Source organism: Globicephala melas, chromosome 17 (genome assembly GCF_963455315.2).
Source record: "Globicephala melas chromosome 17, mGloMel1.2, whole genome shotgun sequence".
NCBI lineage: Eukaryota > Metazoa > Chordata > Mammalia > Artiodactyla > Delphinidae > Globicephala > Globicephala melas.
The window spans coordinates 69,367,848-69,386,031 of NC_083330.1; the positions used below are offsets into that span (position 1 = coordinate 69,367,848).

At 45.4% G+C, this 18,184-nt stretch overlaps 1 protein-coding gene across 11 annotated transcripts in view; it reads right to left on the reverse strand.

The window, feature by feature from the left end:
* CYRIB (CYFIP related Rac1 interactor B) overlaps positions 1-18,184 on the reverse strand; it is a 153,583-nt gene that overhangs the window by 84,626 nt on the left and 50,773 nt on the right. For 3 of the 11 annotated variants that reach the window (XM_030875796.3, XM_030875802.3, XM_060287092.2), the window contains exon 1: positions 3,316-3,498. The exons of the other annotated variants lie outside the window; for them this stretch is intronic. The gene's annotated coding sequence lies outside the window, so the exon portion shown is untranslated. Of the gene's footprint in view, positions 1-3,315; positions 3,499-18,184 lie in introns of those variants that run through there. 11 annotated transcript variants of the gene reach the window in all.

Genomic DNA, 18,184 nt, shown 5'->3' on the forward strand with positions numbered 1-18,184 from the left:
AGTAGTTGCGTCACTTTTGTTACTTAACCTTAGTTTCCTAGTCTGTAAAATGGAAATACTAACACCTATTAGCATTAGGGTGTTGTAAAGATTAAATGTCTTACAACACTTGCCTGGCAAGTAGCACACACTAGGTAAGTGTTAGTTACTAATAATGTCATTATCATCATCACCACTGAAATGTTAAGTAACCATTGCCACGTTGGATTATTCCTTACATTTCTACTATATGAAAAAATGCTCCTTGAAAAATTAACCTAATTTAGTGAACTGATCATAATATAACATGAGCTCACACATTCAAGAATTTTTATGCTGACTTTTAGAAACTTTAAATGCACAGAAATTATCTGAATTGACCACTGCTCATGAATGCTGACAAGATACACATATCAAATACCCATTCTAAGTGAACAAATCTATTCAGTGAACTAAAGCATAACACAAACCAATGTCTACTTTACTTTCTCCCCAAAGATTTCAAAGCAGTTTAAAATAATCAAATAGGGCTTCCCTGGTGGCGCAGTGGTTGAGAGTCCGCCTGCCAATGCAGGGGACACGGGTTCGTGCCCCAGTCCGGGAAGACCCCACGTGCCGCGGAGCGGCTGGGCCCGTGAGCCATAGCCGCTGAGCCTGCGCATCCAGAGCCTGTGCTCCGCAACGGGAGAGGCCACAGCAGTGAGAGGCCCGCGTACCGCAAATAAATAAATAAATAATTATAATGATAATCAAATATAACAATTCTCAAAATGTACAAGTTACTTGAGAAAACTGCAGCTGAGAGGAATCAACATCTTTCTCCAGAACTTTTGCCACATAATTACAAAACAATGTTAAGAGTCAAACTCTTTGCAACCCTGCCATTCATTCAATTAGTCAAAACATTTATTGCATATCCACTGTGCACTAGGCAGGCATTGCGCTAAACTCTGGTGTAGTAACAGAAAAGGAGAGACCAAAAGTAAGAGTGGGCAAGCCACTAACAATATTATTAAATATTTTGAAATTTTATAATTTTGTTTTCCTTGAACAGTGAAAGAGCAAATTGTAGGCTCTAACGGTTGAGTGCATCAATACTTAATGAGTTAAGTAACCTCATATAAGTGACAGTACAATATCTTCCCCATGGAGACTAGGATTAAATGAAATAAGCATCCCTCTCTACTGCTCAATTACTTACTAAGTAAAGGTAAATGGCCACTTCAAATGAGTCAAGTAATCTCAAGAGTGACCTCTAACTAACATAATTTTTTACCCATTTTGGGGGGAAAGTTCAGAGAAATAAATCTTAAATTTGATGTTAAATGTCACCTGTAACCTATCAGAAATAAGCTACATTCACTGAGTTTTACTCAGCATCTGAAATTGCATTTTTGCTGAGGCGACTAGGACCAATTTACCAATCATGCCTCCCTCTGCTGAACCATTTTCTTAGGAGAGAAAAATCTAGCCTCGATGCAACTATCAAATAATCTAGAGTTCATACTATATATCCTACATTTTACAAAACAAGAGTTTCCTCTCAAGAAGCTACATAACTGTTAAAGTTTTAAGGAATTTTAAAAATATATTATCTAGCAATATTGCTCTACCAAAAAAATGCAATATTGACTCTGAATTAAGTAATCTTAGTGCTTAAAGCGGTCATCCAAAACCTAAAAGGGGACAACCAACCAACCACCATTTTAGTACCTAGCTCCCCAGAAGAAAGGGCTGTTAGGAAAAGCTATTAATATTGATAGCAATTGTATCACACTGATACGCAGGTAAGTGTACTTCAGGACTAAGTACCTTCCTTGCAGTTCATTATTATGGACTATGAATGTCACATAAAAAAAAAAGTGCTGTCATTTCATTTTGTGAATGCTGAATCAGGCAGTTTTAGTTAACTGCAACACTTTACAAGCAGGCTATCAAATAAGCCCCAATTATCAAGCTGTTTCAGACAAAGCTTCTGTTTCTATTAAGTATAATTAAAGAATTAAAAGGATCAGTGTATTTTTCTTGAGATATATTAGTCTAAAATGATTTGCAATAAGTCCCTGAACACCCAAGTGACTGAAATTCCTTCAGCTATACAAAACACTCCTCTGGAATGCCAGTCTTCCAAATGGCAAGACTGTAAGAACACACAATCGATAAATGGATATTCATTCTCTACATTAAACATTAAAGAGTAAAAAAATGGCAAGCTCAATAAATTCACAGGAGGGGGGGAAAAAGTGTAAACAAATGCCCCAAATCTGTCTTATCCAGAATGGCGTTTCGTGGTACTGCACGAATTCAGGCATTTCATCAGCATTCGGCACACCGGGAGCCACTCAGTAACTAATGTTGACAGATGAGCCGAGAAAAAGTCTCACCAACAAACAGTATTAACAGGTAATGTTGCAAATCAGTCACGGGACTGCGCGGGAAGGAACGTGGAGGAATCGAAAAAGTAACAATCTTCCGCCAAATTTTACATTCAGAGCAAATTAATCCATCATAGATACATAGTCCTCCGGGGGTGGGGGGGGAGAGCGAAAGGAGATATTTGGTACGACGCAGAATAGCCATGCGGAACACACACACACACACACACACACCAAATGCCACTTCCACTACAGTTTGACAGTCATGGATTTGGGTAATTAGACTAGAAATGTGTGTTCTGGAAACACACTAAGACCACACCCTAGGACTGAGAATCTGGACTTTAAATGCTGCGAAGTGAGAGGTCAACGCAGCACCTAAGGTGGACGGTCTGGCCGCACAGGTGGAAGGGATGGGGGCACCAACTTCCAGGCGGGTGACCGGGAGGGCCGGGTGTCCGGGCGAGGCATGGCGGAGTCCGAGGGACAAGGGGGTGTGGACTAGGGACCAGCACCGGCAGAGAGGGAAGGAGAGAAGGCGGCCGCTAGGAGTAACGGGCGGTGGGAGCTGCGGGTAGGGGGCGAACTCGACGCGGGGCGGGGGCGGGGGGTGGTGAGAAGAACCCGGGGAGCCAAAGGTCACGGGCGGCGGCAGGGTTCGGGGGCGGGAGGGGGCGGCGAGCACGCGCGCGGAGGTGCGAGTGGAAGGAAGCGGCGGAAGAAAGGAAGATCCGAATGAATGAGTGCCGCGGGGGCCCGGGTCGCGGAGAAAGGGGCCGGGGGCGCCCGCGGAGATGGCAGCCGCAGCGCCGGGGCGGGCCCCCGCGCCAGGGGATGAGAAAGCCCCGCACCGGCGCCGGTCCCACCGCACTCGCCTCTCCGCCAAAATGGGGTCGCGCGCGGAGCAGGAAAGAGAGAACTGTGAGGGAAGAGGGGGAAATGGTAAAAATAAATCACTCACCCTACGCGCGAACCTCCAGGCTCTCTCAGCCCCGCTCCTCCGCCCTCCTCGAGCCCCGACGGCGGCTCCTCAGCGGCGCTAGGGGGAGCCCCGGGCCCGGAGCGGGGCAGCGGCGGCAGCCGGACCGGGAGCCCCTCCGCACCTGCCCCTGTGGCGGAGCCGCGACGAGCCAGGCGGCGGCGGCGGCGGCGGCGGCAGCGGCAGCGGCAGCGGCGGTTCGGAGCTGGGAGGGCAAGTGACCCGGATGTACAGGGTAACGGCGAGGAGGGGGAGGGGGGAATGCCAGGAAGTGAGTGCGCCGCGGACCTGTCCGGCCGTGCGCATGCGCCGCGCGCCCTCCCCCGTAAGGTAAACCCTCAGCCTTCCTTCCCCGCCCCTCCCCAAGGGGGCGGGGCGAGGCCGAAGACAGGTGGTCTGGAGGGCTCAGCTAGGAGACGAAGGGGGCGCGGCCACCTTCTCCGCTCCCCCCGCCCTCCTTAAAGGGGCAGCACTTTCGCGCGGAGATGGCATCTGGGTGGGTCGGGGTTTTGCAGACGTCTCGTTTTACAGATGGAAAACTGAGGTTCAGAGGTGACGGCGACCTACCTCAGGTCAGCGAACTCAGAAATGGCAGAAACTGGAACTCGAGACTCGCGGGTCGGGGCTCTGTGCTGAACCCATCGAAGTCGTCACATACCATCACCCCCCCATGCGTGGAATGGCTGGGCTGGTGGGCACGCCTTTCCCTCTCTGCCAGGTACTGAGCCTCACACTCCCAGACAAGGCAGATGCGCTTGGCAGGCTCCCCAGAGCCGAGAGGTACTGGGAGTGCGAAGGTATCGCCTGCGAAGGTATCCTGGAGACGCCCTTGGGAGGTGTTAAGTAATCAGTCTGAGAACAGAAATCAGGCGCCACGTGAGACTTGCACGGTGCTACTCATAGCACTTTCAGACAAACGAGACTTTGTTCTGGGGTCTGCTCTGGGCAAAGATATCTGATGGACAGAGAAGTTGAATGTGACAGAGGGCGCAGCTTCTTCATTTTTCCCTAATTCCCTTTTCACTCTGAGCATAAATGCTCCCTCTTTACCTACAAAACCAGAACATTCCATCTAGCTAGCTCATCCTAATACTGTTATGAAACTCTCAGATTTTTTCATTAACACTAACGTGTAAACGATCACAACGTTACCTCTCCCAGGGATATTTTCAATGTGACTGCGGAGCAGGTCGTTACTATGGAGGTAAATGGTTCTAAACATTTTGGGGTCAAGAGCCCTACTGAAAACCCCATAAAAGTATGCACTTTTCTCTCCTGGAAAATGCATATGTGCACACAAATTTGCACACAATTTCAGGAGATTTTTGGATCCAGGAAGCCTATCTGTGAAACCCTGATTATGAACCCTTGTTCTAGTCAAATGCGTAAGATCCCAGTAACTATCTGGGCCTCAGCACATGTAGCCAAGAAATCACTCCTTGCCCCAAGTATAGAAGGGCAGCCCTTAACCTTATTTAGCCTTCTGTCTTCCTCTTCCTCTTGAGTTACACGGAGACCAAGTGATATTGGCCATATTACAAAGAAATGTGTTAAGAGAGTCATGGAGAGAGTAGGTGACTTTTTCAAGGCACACTCTAAGGGCAAGAGTCCAAGGCCTCATACTTTTACCCTAATTATCATACTTATGGATGATTTAGGGGTCCTACACTGTATCCATTATAATCTTCATTAATTTCAATTAAACACAGGGAGCTGAGGTTTTGCAAACACTAATGCTGAGAGAACAGTCTTCACAATCCAAGAACTCTGGTCCATTTGTTTGACACACGGACACCCACTCTTAAATAACCCTGGTCCATATCAACCCACCAGCCTCTATTTGAACTCTATCTAGTTCTTACACCTGCTCAGTCCCTTAGAGATGAGCTCTGAGTAATCACACACCTGTAACCCAATCTCCCACTGAGAGCAGAAATCTCTTCTGTAATATCCTCAACACCTGAACATCCAGTTTAGCTCGGGTATCTCCATTTTGGGGGGGGTATCTCCATTTATGGGGAGCTCATTATCACAATGGTCAGCCTCCTCTAATTGTGAGGAGCCTCTTCTTTTACACTGATCAGAAATCTGATGCCCAACAACTGTCATCCATTGGTTCTAATTTTATTTCTGGAAAGCAACATAGACATGATGCTGGCCTGGGGGAGCTTACCGTCCAGCAAAGAAAACAGTCCATTTGATGAGTGATAACCAAAAAATAGAATGAGTCCCGTGAGGAAGATGCAGTGCCCCTTTCAGAGGCACCTTTGTCCTTATCAGCCTTAGACCTGTTCCTGATCTGTGTAAGAACTCATGAGGAAGCTCTAGCACTACCCCATGGGGGATGTCCTGAAAGAAGGAACAGAAAACAAGACCCTAAGTGCTGAATTTATTCTTCCACAATCCTCTCCTCATCATTCTGCATGAATGGAATCACATTTCAGCTGAGGTCAAAGTTTTAGGTTGAAAAAACAAGCGGAAGGATGCAAAAAAAAGATGTTTACATAAAAGCACTAAGCTCCAATAATTTAATCATGGTGGCTTGCTAGCATTTTTTTGAGTCCTTAGTATGTGTCAAGCACTATGCTATCAGCCCTCGACTCGCATTTCCTCTTTTACTTTACAAAATCAGTCATTGAGTCATTCAGTCAACACATGTTTTTGCCCCTCTACTATGTCCCAGGCACCATGCTGAGAGTTTAGGGTGGAGGACAGTAAGCCATGTGGTCCCTGCCCTGGAGGGGCTCAAACTTTCGTAAAAGGAAGGGCTATAAGCTCACAGTTATGACATGGCATGATTCGTTGTAATTTAGGAGGGTGGAGGAACTAACCCTCCCTGGCATGGCTGTGAAGGCTTCAGAGAAGATGAGCTTGGGGCTTCCCTGGTGGTGCAGTGGTTGAGACTCCGCCTGCGAATGCAGGGGACACAGGTTCGTGCCCTGGCCCAGGAAGATCCCACATGCCGCGGAGCGGCTGGGCCTGTGAGCCATGGCCGCTGAGCCTGCGCGTCCGGAGCCTGTGCTCCGCAACGGGAGAGGCCACAGCAGTGAGAGGCCCGCGTACCGGAAAAAAAAAAAAAAAAAAAAAGATGAGCTTGGTCTTGAAGAGATGAGGCAAGGGCCACGAAGAAAAGGCAAAGGCACATGGGCACAGAGGCATAGGAAGGAGAGTTCACACATGCTGGGGTGGTAAGACTGTAAAGGACCTCCTCATATGCCAAGCTAAGGAGTATGAACTTACCTCCTGAAGGCAACCACTGGTAAATAGAAGCTTCTAAGCAAAGGAGAGACATAATCACATGTGTTTTATATCAAGATCACTCTGACCACAGTGTCCAATATGGACTACAGTGGGAGAGAGAATGGAGACCAGAAGACCAGTGAAGCTGTTGTGAAGTGCAGGCGAGAGATAATAAGAGCTCGTTCTAGGAAACTAGCAATGGAGAGGAAGAATGGGCACCAGAATTAAGATATTTACGGATGTAGAATCTACGAGAGTTTGTGACTAGCTGAATGTAGGGGAAAAAAAGCAGGGGCTGTGGAGCATGACCCTGAGGCTCCTAGCTTAGTAGACTAATTGAATGGTGACACCATCCAATCCCAAAACCTTTACACAGCTTTCATTCCTGTTCTCTCTCAACCTTTATCCCTGTAAACGCACATTGTTTCAGTTGGTATCTTCAGATGTCTGCAACTATTTCCCAAATACTTTTTCCTATTTCTCCAGTCACATTTATCATTTTAATGGCTGCAGAATATTTCATCATGTTGAAATAGCTCTGTTTCCTTCACTTGCTAAAGGTCCACACCCTGCATGCCTGGTTCACCCTAGACTCATTTGGCTCCAGGCATTTTACAAAGGATGAGTTGAGCGTAGAAAGAGAGCCTTTAGGGGAAGGGTATTGGAGAAGCATAGCCTCAAGGGCCAGCAAAGCTGCAACTCTCGTGGGAGAGGCTGGGCAACTGTACTGCAAGCAGAAATCGCGAAGCTGTTGAAAAGAACCTATCAACCGTGGGAATCCTGATGTCTACTTCCCTATGGAAGCTGGTTCTCAAGTCCTAACCCACCTAATCCATTCATTGCTTCATTCATTTATTCCCTCTTGGAGCAATGCATTCTTGTGAAGCAGAGGGCAATAAAGCAGAGCTGAAGGCAGCTTTATTTAGCTGTGGATTTAGCCCCGCCAGGTTTTGAAGTCTATTCAAAACCCTTCACAAGTGAACCTCTCAGAGCCCCAGTTTCCCCACAAGTTTGTTGTAAGGATTAGTTTAGGTAAAATTTGTACAGTATTTGGGACAGAACGAAGCATACATTAAGTTCAGTAATTATTTTCAGTCTTGGATCCTTCCCCTATGCCTCCTTGACTCCAACATTTTCCTTAGTTTCTGAGCACACCCACCAGGTGACAGTGCACATGCTGGAGTTCAGAGCCTGAATCTGCCAGAGTGAAGCAGGGCACTCACTTCATCTCTCTAACCTTCCATTTCCCATCTGTGAAATGGGAATAAAAACCTATCCACAGGAATGTTGTGATGCTCTCATAAATACTATATAGGAAAATATGTTCAAAACCCCAAAGCACTATGTCATTACTGACTATGACTGCTATTATAGACCTCACTGTTTTCTTGGTTTCTCCCATTTAAAAAAATGATGACTTCAGCATAAGTTCCGTGGATTGTAATCACTGGGTCGAAGGATCTGAACATCGTTATGGTTCCTGATTGGCACGGCCCAATTGCTCTTAGGACCCTGTGAACAGCTGCTGTCATCGTTAACTCACATACACCATTCAGTATGTTTAAGCGCCTAGATTATAGCTTCCGCTGCCTCTGTGTCCAGTCTTTGTCCTCAATCTAACATTCAGGAACTTCTCTCGACTGCTTGTCTCCTCCTCTTCAAAGAGTGAATGAATACTGAATCCCTGAACAAAGAGGTGCCTTCCCAAATACTTCCAACACAGCCCAGGCTGAGAACTAAGACTCCAGGGTCAGGCCTTACAGATGCGCATCCACACAGTGGGTGCATTTAACGAACACAGAAGAGCACGAGGAAGGAGGCCTGCGAATGCCTGAGCAGCAGTCGAAGTCTGTTCAGCATGAGAGATGGCATCAGAGCTGCCCTTCGAAAAGAACCAAAGAACAAAGCCAACAGCTCAAACCCAATACGTTCTGGTTATTTAGCAAAGCAGTCACCAGTCTCTCCGGGGCCATAAAGTTGTCCACATGACCGGACTCCCCCAGTTACAGGGTGTATCTGTGAGGCTCCTCACATTTCCAAGTGTAACACATTTCTCACAAGTGGGCAGCTCTAGTTCAAGTTTCACCAGCCCTCTGAGTGACCTGCAGGAAAGCAGCAGACCCTCACTGCCTTGCATCTGCTGGTCCTTGCCTGCGCCTCCAATACGCTTTCCAGCATCTTCACGTGGCTGTCTCTCAGTCTCCAGGTTCAAGGGTCGCTTCCTCAAAGTGGTCCCATCATCTTTCCTAAAGTCCACCATCCATCATCCATCATAAAGTCTTCCCTTCCATCATCCCCTCATACGTCACTGGCTTCTTCTTCCTTGATAGCACTTATCACAACCTGTAATTATTGTTTTTATTTTTGAGCTTAAAAAACATTTTAAGTGGACTTCCCTGGTGGCGCAGTGGTTGAGAGTCTGCCTGCCGATGCGGGGGACACGGGTTCGTGCCCCGTTCTGGGAAGATCCCACGTGCCACGGAGTGGCTGGGCCCATGAGCCATGGCCGCTGAGCCTGTGCGTCCGGAGCCTGTGCTCTGCAACAGGAGAGGCCACAACAGTGAGAGGCCCGCGTACCACAAAAAAAAAAAAAAAACACTTTAAGTAAGAAAAGACTCTCAACACAATGTCGGCTCAGTGAAGACAGAGGCCAGGGCTACCCTGCCCACTCCGACACCTGTCACTGTGCCCACCCAGCTCTTAAGAGACCCTCAATAAATACATGGAATGATTTTTTTGGGTAAAAGTTTGGGTAAAAAGAGAGGTTCCTGGCCCCCTCTACCTTTCTTTCACTCTGATTATATGAATAATACATGTTGATTGCAGAAAAAAATTGGAAAATACAGATGAGCAAAAAGAAGAAAATATAAACACCCATGATCCAACCTCCCATACCATGTGGCTACACTTCCAAATGTTTTTTTCTGTGTCTATACCCATATAAAGATAATGCATATATTTTTATAAAAATGGTTCATATTCTGAATTATCATCTGCTGTGTTCATCTCAAGATTTATCTTAGTCACCTTTCCTTAACAAAGGTACTTCAGCACCTTGTTGTTAAAGGCTCTATAATACGTATGCACTGGACCATGCAGCTACACCACAAAGTATTTAACAAGTCTCCTAGTGTTAAGCTAAAGGGGAGGTCTCTTCAATGTCAATAAAGGTAACATGTTGTAATACAGCACTTCCTTCTTGACAAGCTTCCCATTTTTTCCCTCTGTGTTTGTATTGCTTTAGAGCTGTATTTCTACAGAACTGTACTCCCCGCCGCCCATTCACCACCTGGAGTTATTAGAGTCCCCGTCAACTAGAGAAGCAAAATTGTCTGCAGCCGGAAACGCTGAAGTATGACAAAGCCAGGATGATGCCTAGGAGTTCAATTCGGGAATCTGCTGCTGATACAGGCGACAGAAATAAAGAACATGTTTTCTTGCCAAGACTTTAACGTAAAAAGAGGAAAAGAAAGACTTTCTGTACGTCTTCACTTCTCCTTCCCAAGCCCTGTTTAGAGGCCAAGTTTTTCCCAAGAGGGATGGACTGGTCCACGGAGTTTACTGCTGTTGTAAGCAGTCCACAGGCCAAAGCCCACTGCCCCGTTTAAAGCAGAGGTGGCTGCAGAAAAGTCTAAGAGGGCACGCGAGGATGTGCTGCCCTTTTCCACAAACAGCTCTCTCAGCCCCCTGTGTGGGTCGGGAGCCACTTGGCATTTTCAGCTCTGACAGTCACACCCTCCACGAGAAAAGGCCTCCCTCTGCCCACCTGGCACAGCAGACCCCACTCCAGCAGGACCCGTCAGTGTGCCAGGGCGCCCGCTGCCTGGACCACCTGCCCACCCCCACTGCAGGTGGGCCACCTTGTCAAGATGCACAGGCACAGAAGGGGGTCACTGAAGGTGGGGCTGAGATGATATAAAATCAGAGATGGTGCCGCAGGGAGGGAAGGGAGAGGAAGGGCTGGGTGGGCCTTTCCATTCCTGGGCCTCACCACCCTGCGACCCAGAAACCCAAATAGAGGTTAATCTGCTATTCCACCACCTTATATGGTACCCCATCGGAGGCAGAGGGAAACTATCTGTAAAGAAACAGAATCCCTAATTGTGTCATCGGTCACTAATTTATCGATGCCATTTAAAAAAGATTTTGTGGGACTTCCCTGGTGGTCCAGTGGGTAAGACTCCACACTCCCAATGCAGGGGGCCCAGGTTCGATCCCTGGTCGGGGAACTAGATCCCGCATGCATGCCTCAACTAAGAGTCCGCATGACACAACTAAGACTCCGCATGCCGCAACTAAAAAAAAAAAAAAAAAAGATCCTGCGTGCCGCAATTAAGACCAGGGCAGCCAAACTAAATAAATAAAAATAAATCTTAAAAAATAACAAAGATTTTGTCTGAACTTACAGTTACAAAAAGGGACGGGGGTGTAGGGGGATAAATTAGGAGCTTGGGATTAACAGATAAACACTACTATAGATAAAATGTATAAACAACAAGGACCTACTTATAGCACAAGGAAGTATATTCACTATCTTGTAATAACCTACAATGGAAAAGAATCTAAAAAACAATACACACATATAACTGAATCACTGTGCTGTACACCTGAAACTAACACAACATTGTAAATCAACTATACTTCAATTTAAAAAAAAAAGATTTTGTGTGTGTTTTCCAGAAATACCATGGTTAGAGAAAAGAGAAGGGAATTTGGTTTGAAATATAATGATGACAGAACGAACTATTACCGCCAACACCTCTGATCAATGGTTTCATTTTGGCTGGTTTGGAACAAAATGATTTCCACTCATTTTATAATTCAATCCTTATAATGACATCATGAGAAAGATTTTATCGCTCCCAGTTTCCAGGTAACAAAATTCAGGTAAGGTACAAAAAGTTTTTAAGTATTTTCCTAGAGGTCACAAAGCTACTAAGAGATGGAGCCAGGATTAGGCCCCAGGTCCTAGAGCCGTTTATATTCATGAGTCACTCAAACTTCCTTGCTTCCCACCCCTCCTTTCTTTCTACAAACATTAATTAAACCACTTAATGTCAAAGCTCCTTCTAAAACACTAGACTAGTCATCTATAAAATAGGCACACGCGGAGCAAATAAGCCCAAATAAACTCTTAAATGGTTTTAAAAAATGTACATTACAGACTATCTTGGGTTTTGAAATTTGCGGTTTTAGTATTCAGACTCGGAAGGCTGTATATCACAGTGGCTGAGAGCTCAGACCCTGGACTCAGAGTCTGAATCCCTTAATTCTCTCATCTGTAAAAACAATAGGAAAGTAGGGACTTCCCTGGTGGCGCAGTGTTTAAGAATCCTCCCGCCAATGCAGGGGACACGGGTTCCATCCCTGGCCGGGGAAGATCCCACATGCCGCGGAACAGCTAAGCCCGTGCTCCACAACTACTGAGGCTGCGCTCTAGAGCCCACAAGCCACAACTATTGAGCCCACGTGCCACAACTACTGAAGCCCACGCGCCTAGAGCCCGTGCTCCGCAACAAGAGAAGCTACTGCAATGAGAAGCCCACGCACTGCAACGAAGAGTAGCCACAGCTCGCCACTAGAGAAAGCCCGCGCGCAGAAACGAAGACCCAACGCAGCCAAAAAGAAATAAATTAATTATTTTTTTTAAATAGGAAAGTAATGGTATTCACTTTCAGAATTATTTCATGTAAAGCACTTAGCGCACTGCCTGGCAAAGGTAAGTGCTCAATAAATAGCAGTCTCTTCTATTATTTGTTATTATTGTTATTATTAATTAACTTGCTACTTTCATTAAGACAGTATTTGCATAAAGCCGCCCATATTAGCATTATGTATAATAAAAACCAAAAACAAATGAAATTTCCCACGATAGGGAAACAGCACAGTTGGGTTTGAAAGAACTGTCTTTAGAATTAATGAAAACCAATTTAATTAAAATTTAAAAGCTCCTGCTTTGCCACTTAGGGGCCATATAATTTTGAGCAAATCATTTCTTTTCTCTGGATCTGTTTCCTCACTTCGAAAATGAAGGGTCTGCTCTCAATGACTCATAAGCCCTCTCCAGATTTAAAGTTTATATTCCTAAGGTTCTAAATAAATTATAATCCATCAACATCAAGGATAATAAGCAACCCCTAGGTACATAGAAAGATGACAGCAACATGATAAAATATTTTATGAATTAATAATCCCAACCTCCTTTAACCCTGTGTTTTTTTTTTTCTGTAACAGTGATCACCTCCTAACAGAATTTCTATTATGTTTATTGTGAATATGAAATAAGCAGAAGCACCAGGAGAACAGGGATGTAGGTCCGGTTGGTTCACCAATCTGTCTATCCCCAGCCACTAGAGTGATGCCTGGCACATAGTAGGAGCTCAATTAACATTTGCTGATTGAAAATTTGTGAATATTAAGTTAAAAGAGCAAAGTACAAAAGTATATACATAAAACAGAATGTCATTCATATAAAATATCTACCCTTATGGGGAAATGGCAAATGGGATCAGAGAAGTTAAAACTCAATTGACAACACAATGAGAGCAGGGATGAAAGAATTTTACTTTCCTTCAATGTTTTGAACAATTTTATTTGTTCAAAAAGATAGCATTCGAACAGAGAAGCATGTAGAGAGGAGAAAAGTGAAAGAGAAATGGAAGTAGCCACGGGAAATGGGAGTGGACCTGAAGGAGGGCACGAGGAAGGGCCGGGGCCGTAGGGGATAGAAGGCTCTGGGCGGTTAGTTACTCTGTGAATGGAAACAGAATCACAGGGGCAGAAGGAAAAGTAGGTAATCTGATGCAGAAAAGAAAAGCCAATTTATTTTGAACTTTTAATTACAAGCGAATATCTATTAAACTATTCCCAGGTTGATAGAAGTTCCCCATTAACTGCCTCAATCAACGGAAGCTTTGGTGAATTTGAGCACTAAGGGGCCCTTGGGGTGTTACCTGTTACTGTTCTCATCAGTCCTGAGCCTTCTCTTGAGCTGCTGTTGTGGATGCAAGAAGAATGAGGCCCACATACTACAGTTAACTGGTAAACCACAGGTCTTTCATGAACCAACTGACCGAAAATTCCATCCAGGGTCACACACTGGGGGGAACACACAGAGTACAGGAAACAGCCTTCCCTTCCAGGGGATGAAAGACACACTACCTTATTACAATACAAAGCAACACACAACTGCCAAAGAAATTGATACAGACAAATGGCCTGGAAAATTAAAGGGAAAGAATCATTCCTTTTGGTTTGGGGGAGTCCAAGGGGAGGGGGCAGGGAGGAGATGTCCAGCCTTGTCCTGAACTTTACCAAATCACTGGGCCCCTAGTGCTGTTTGTGGACTTAATCTTGAACCCTTCACCTGGTCCTGTCTTGCCTTTGGGATCACATGCTACTCTGAATGCCTCCAGCCTCCAACCGCTCGCTTGAGCTGTTCATCGCGGCCATGCCTTTGAACTTTGAGCGAAGCAGGTCAGATCCCCAGCTGGGAGAGTTCTTGGGACCGACCCGTGTTTCTTGTTTCCAGCACATAACATAATTGTAATTGTATGGTGATTTGTGTACTTCCCTGAACACTGTGAGCTCCAGCAGGGCAGAAGCCATCCTGTTTTGTCATCGCTGTATCCCAGTGCTAGCACAGAGCCGGGCACCATGCCTGGTACAAGGCACGCACTCAAACCGCTGCAGCTTGTCAAAGAGATGGCATGCGTCCAGGCTGAGTTAACCCAGGCCTAGGGCCTTTACCCTACTCTGAAGCCCTAATATGGCCACAGCCCTGGAACCAGGGAATTGGATAAGCAGCTTAAGAAGGTGAGATTTAAGCCCTCCCCAAAGTAGCCAAAATGATAAGGTCATTAGCTGTGTGACCCAAGAGTTGAAATACAGAGCTTTAGACAGTACAATGGGGATAAGTCAAACAGGAGCTAAGAGCCTGGGAAGAGTTTAGATTCTCACAGTTTCGAATTTGGGGGCTACAGAAGAAAAGATATTGCATAAGGTTAAAAAGAAAAGAAAAGAGGAAACCTTTCCAAGAGAGAACCAATATGGCCCAAGTTAAGAAGAAGCTTAACCGGTTTAGCTAGCTTCCTCTCTAAAATCCTGGTGCTGATTTCATGTTAGAAGACAGGTTTAAAGAGAGAGCATCCCTCCTCAGTTTCAATGCACAGAAGAAGAGAGCGGAATGCTGCCATGCCCCAGCTCTGGTCTCGTCTGAACCCACAGGCTTGGAGAAATGTCTGTGGTATCCATTTCAGCATTTTATTTAACATTTTTATTTAATAGGTCACTTGTATTAATGAGTGCCTGCATCAGAGTTTTTGAATGAATCGCCTAATTTTAGACATGGAAAGAACCTTGGAATTGACCTTTATCTAACATTTTGCTCTTTAGAAAGTGGAGGGGCCCAAGACAGGTCCAGAGGGGACCCACAGGAGCAAAGCCCCCCAGGCCTGGACTCTGGGCCCAGAGTGAGGATCACATGGGTTCCCATCTACACTGTCAGAGAACTGCTGAGTTCGTTTCCAAAGGTTAGTCTGGATCACTGAGGCGTCAACAGAGTCCTGCAAAAAAATCTCTACTAATAAGCAGTGTGTAACATTCAGTGTGGTATCTGGTGTGATCTTCCAGGGTAAACAAGGTCAATTAAAACATTACCCTTATTTGGCCCTTCATTACTCACAAATCTCTTCCAAGGTAGAAAAAAAAAAAAGTTAGGAGACATGTACGGACGGATAAAGAAACAAGTGGGGCTTCCCAGGTGGTGCAGTGGTTAAGAATCCGCCTGCCAATGCAGGGGACACGGGTTCGAGCCCTGGGCCAGGAAGATCCCACATGCCGTGGAGCAACAAAGCCCGTGCACCACAACTACTGAGCCTGCGCTCTAGAGCCCGCGAGCCACGACTACTGAGCCCACATGCCACAACTACAGAGGCCCGCGCACCTAGAGCCCGTGCTCCGCAACAAGAGAAGCCACCGCATGAGAAGCCTGCGCACCGCAACGAAGAGTAGCCCCCACTTGCCGCAACCAGAGGAAAGCCCACGTGCAGCAACAAAGACCCAACACAGCCAAAAATAAAATAAAGATTAAAAAAAAAAAGAAACAAGTGGAAATGCAGATTTCATGGGACTTCCCAATCACCTTTAAGTGAGGAATGGTATCGTTCTTGGTGGTAATACTGAACTATTCACAGAGTTCCTATAAATACTATTCCTGCTGTTGTGTCTTTGCCCATGCTGTTCCCTCTATTACAAACACCCTTCCCACCACTCCCATACTTCCCATCCAAACTACCCACCAAGACTCCGGTCAGGCATCTCTATGGACATTGGATAAGGATTTCAATGTGAATTACTTCCTGTTTTTACCTTTTTCAGTAACACACAGCCCTACTTAACCTGACGGTCCTCCTAGGATGTTTCAAAAAGACTAGCAATGGTATGAGGTTTGCATAGCACCATGTCCTCCATTGAGAAAAGAGCTACAGAAATACAAGGTAATGTTTTATTAATTTATTTCACCTGATTCCTTGAATTGATTTTGATGGACGAATCAACCAACCCAAGATTAATAGCCTGGTTTACTACACTCATTTCTCTTTCCAAGCCACAAGCCAAAATAAACTCTCCCTCAATTTATAATTTTGCAAAATACGCTTTTGCATATCGACTCCCGAATCCACTGTGGTTATTAAAAGGATGGCTGCATCTGTCAGGATGGTCCAGGTTACTCTGTGGTAACAAACAAGCCCTAAATCTCAACCCCAATGATGACCACACTGGTCACTCTAGGATCAACACAAGGAACCCAACAACTCCATCTTTGTAGACTTTACCTAACACTCTGGATTAAGCAACTCTGTAGCTGACATCAGTTTCAAAGACATGACCCCCTGCTTTCTTTATCCAACCACCTATAAAGCTGTCTTGCAGGGTTGCCGTACGGACTGGATGTGATCCTGTTTGTTAGACACCCAGGACACTGCCTAGCTTATAGGCAGCAGTTGGTAAATGATAATGGTGGCTAGTACCCCTGTCATAACCATTATCCCTACTCATCTTCAAATGATGATAATGATGTTATTATTATAATTCTCATACACCAGTGGTTCCTTTACTCCTCGGCACATTGGAATCACCTGGAGAGCTTAGACACTACCAGTGCTTGTGTCCCAGCCCCCGAGTCAGTGAATTAATGCATCTAGCCTGTTGCCCTGGCTTTAGAATTTTGAAAGCTCCCCAGGTGATTCTAATGTGCAGACAAGTTCGAGAACCACCATCATAGAGGCAGCAAGCTTCACATCTATACAGACACATATGTCCCTGTGTACACACACCAGCTGGTCTGCTCCCAGGTCCCATAAATCCAGCCACCTTTATAACAGTGGTGTTCATATCATTTGGGTCAGTGAGGTTATGAGTGGCAACAAATAGCCCCTAAATATTAACCCTAACGACAACTACAGTGGGCACCGTCCAGGGTCAACTAGATGAGCCCAGCAACCATGTTTTTCTGGTCTTTACCTGACACTGAGGCCTATGGAGTTTACCCCCAGACCTTGTTTCCTCTTTACTTTCACAAGTTTGCCAGGCCCATAGTAAATCAGAGCCAAAAAATTATACTAGTGGAGACAGATTGGGAGGACATCTGGTCAAAGGAGAGCCACCAAAACTATTAGTAACTGAGACTATGAGTTTGTTAATTCTCGATCCCCAAGACCCAAAACATAGTAGCCAACTGAAGGGAAATGTGGATAAATAGGTAAATTCATTATCATCACTAATTACGTAAAAAGAAGTGAAAAGCAGAAACTCAAAAAGTACAGCATCTAAGTTGAAAACCTTATGGGTCAAGTGTTTACCAACCATCATTTTGATTTCCCACTTTTGGTTCCTTTCTCTCAGGATGAAATTACATCTGCTGGGGTGGAAGTGAGATCAGGAGATCTATGAACAAAACAAGGGCCTCTCACCTGGCAGCAAAGCACAAGATACGCACGCTGGGTGCAGGCAACAGTATGAACACGGACATTTTGCCACCAGTACACGAGCAAAATCATCTCCTGCTCTGCTGCATGCTAAGGCTCTGCAGAGTCTGCAGAAAACTAAAATTCCAACTCCTTTGCCGTTGTTTGGGCCGTTTAATTTAGGAATCACTCTGGCTTTACATAAACTGTTTACCAAAAAATGTATTCTGTGCTGTGAACACTCGCGTTAACTCGGGGCCCAGGGGGAGGAGGCATTGTATACGATTACATAATAGTTACTCTATTATTTTTATACCAAATGGAAGCCTCAGGCAGCAAAGTCAAAAGGAGAGAGAAATCATTTTTGTAAAATTATCTGAATGCAACCATCTCTCCTGATGCACTGTGAGCTAACAATGGTTCTGCTTTCCTCAGAAGCTCATTCAATTATCTGTTGCTTATCTGGACCAGGGAGAGGGGTTTTCCTCCCATTTAGACCTAGTTAAAGAAAAAAAGCAGGCAGGATCCCGCTAATAAAAGCCTGAAATGAAAAGCAATACCTACTCCCAAGGCCCTGCTTATTGTGAAGGAGTCATCGGACGAAGCTTTGCAGGGTCTTTGTTAATCTATTTTCACTACATCAC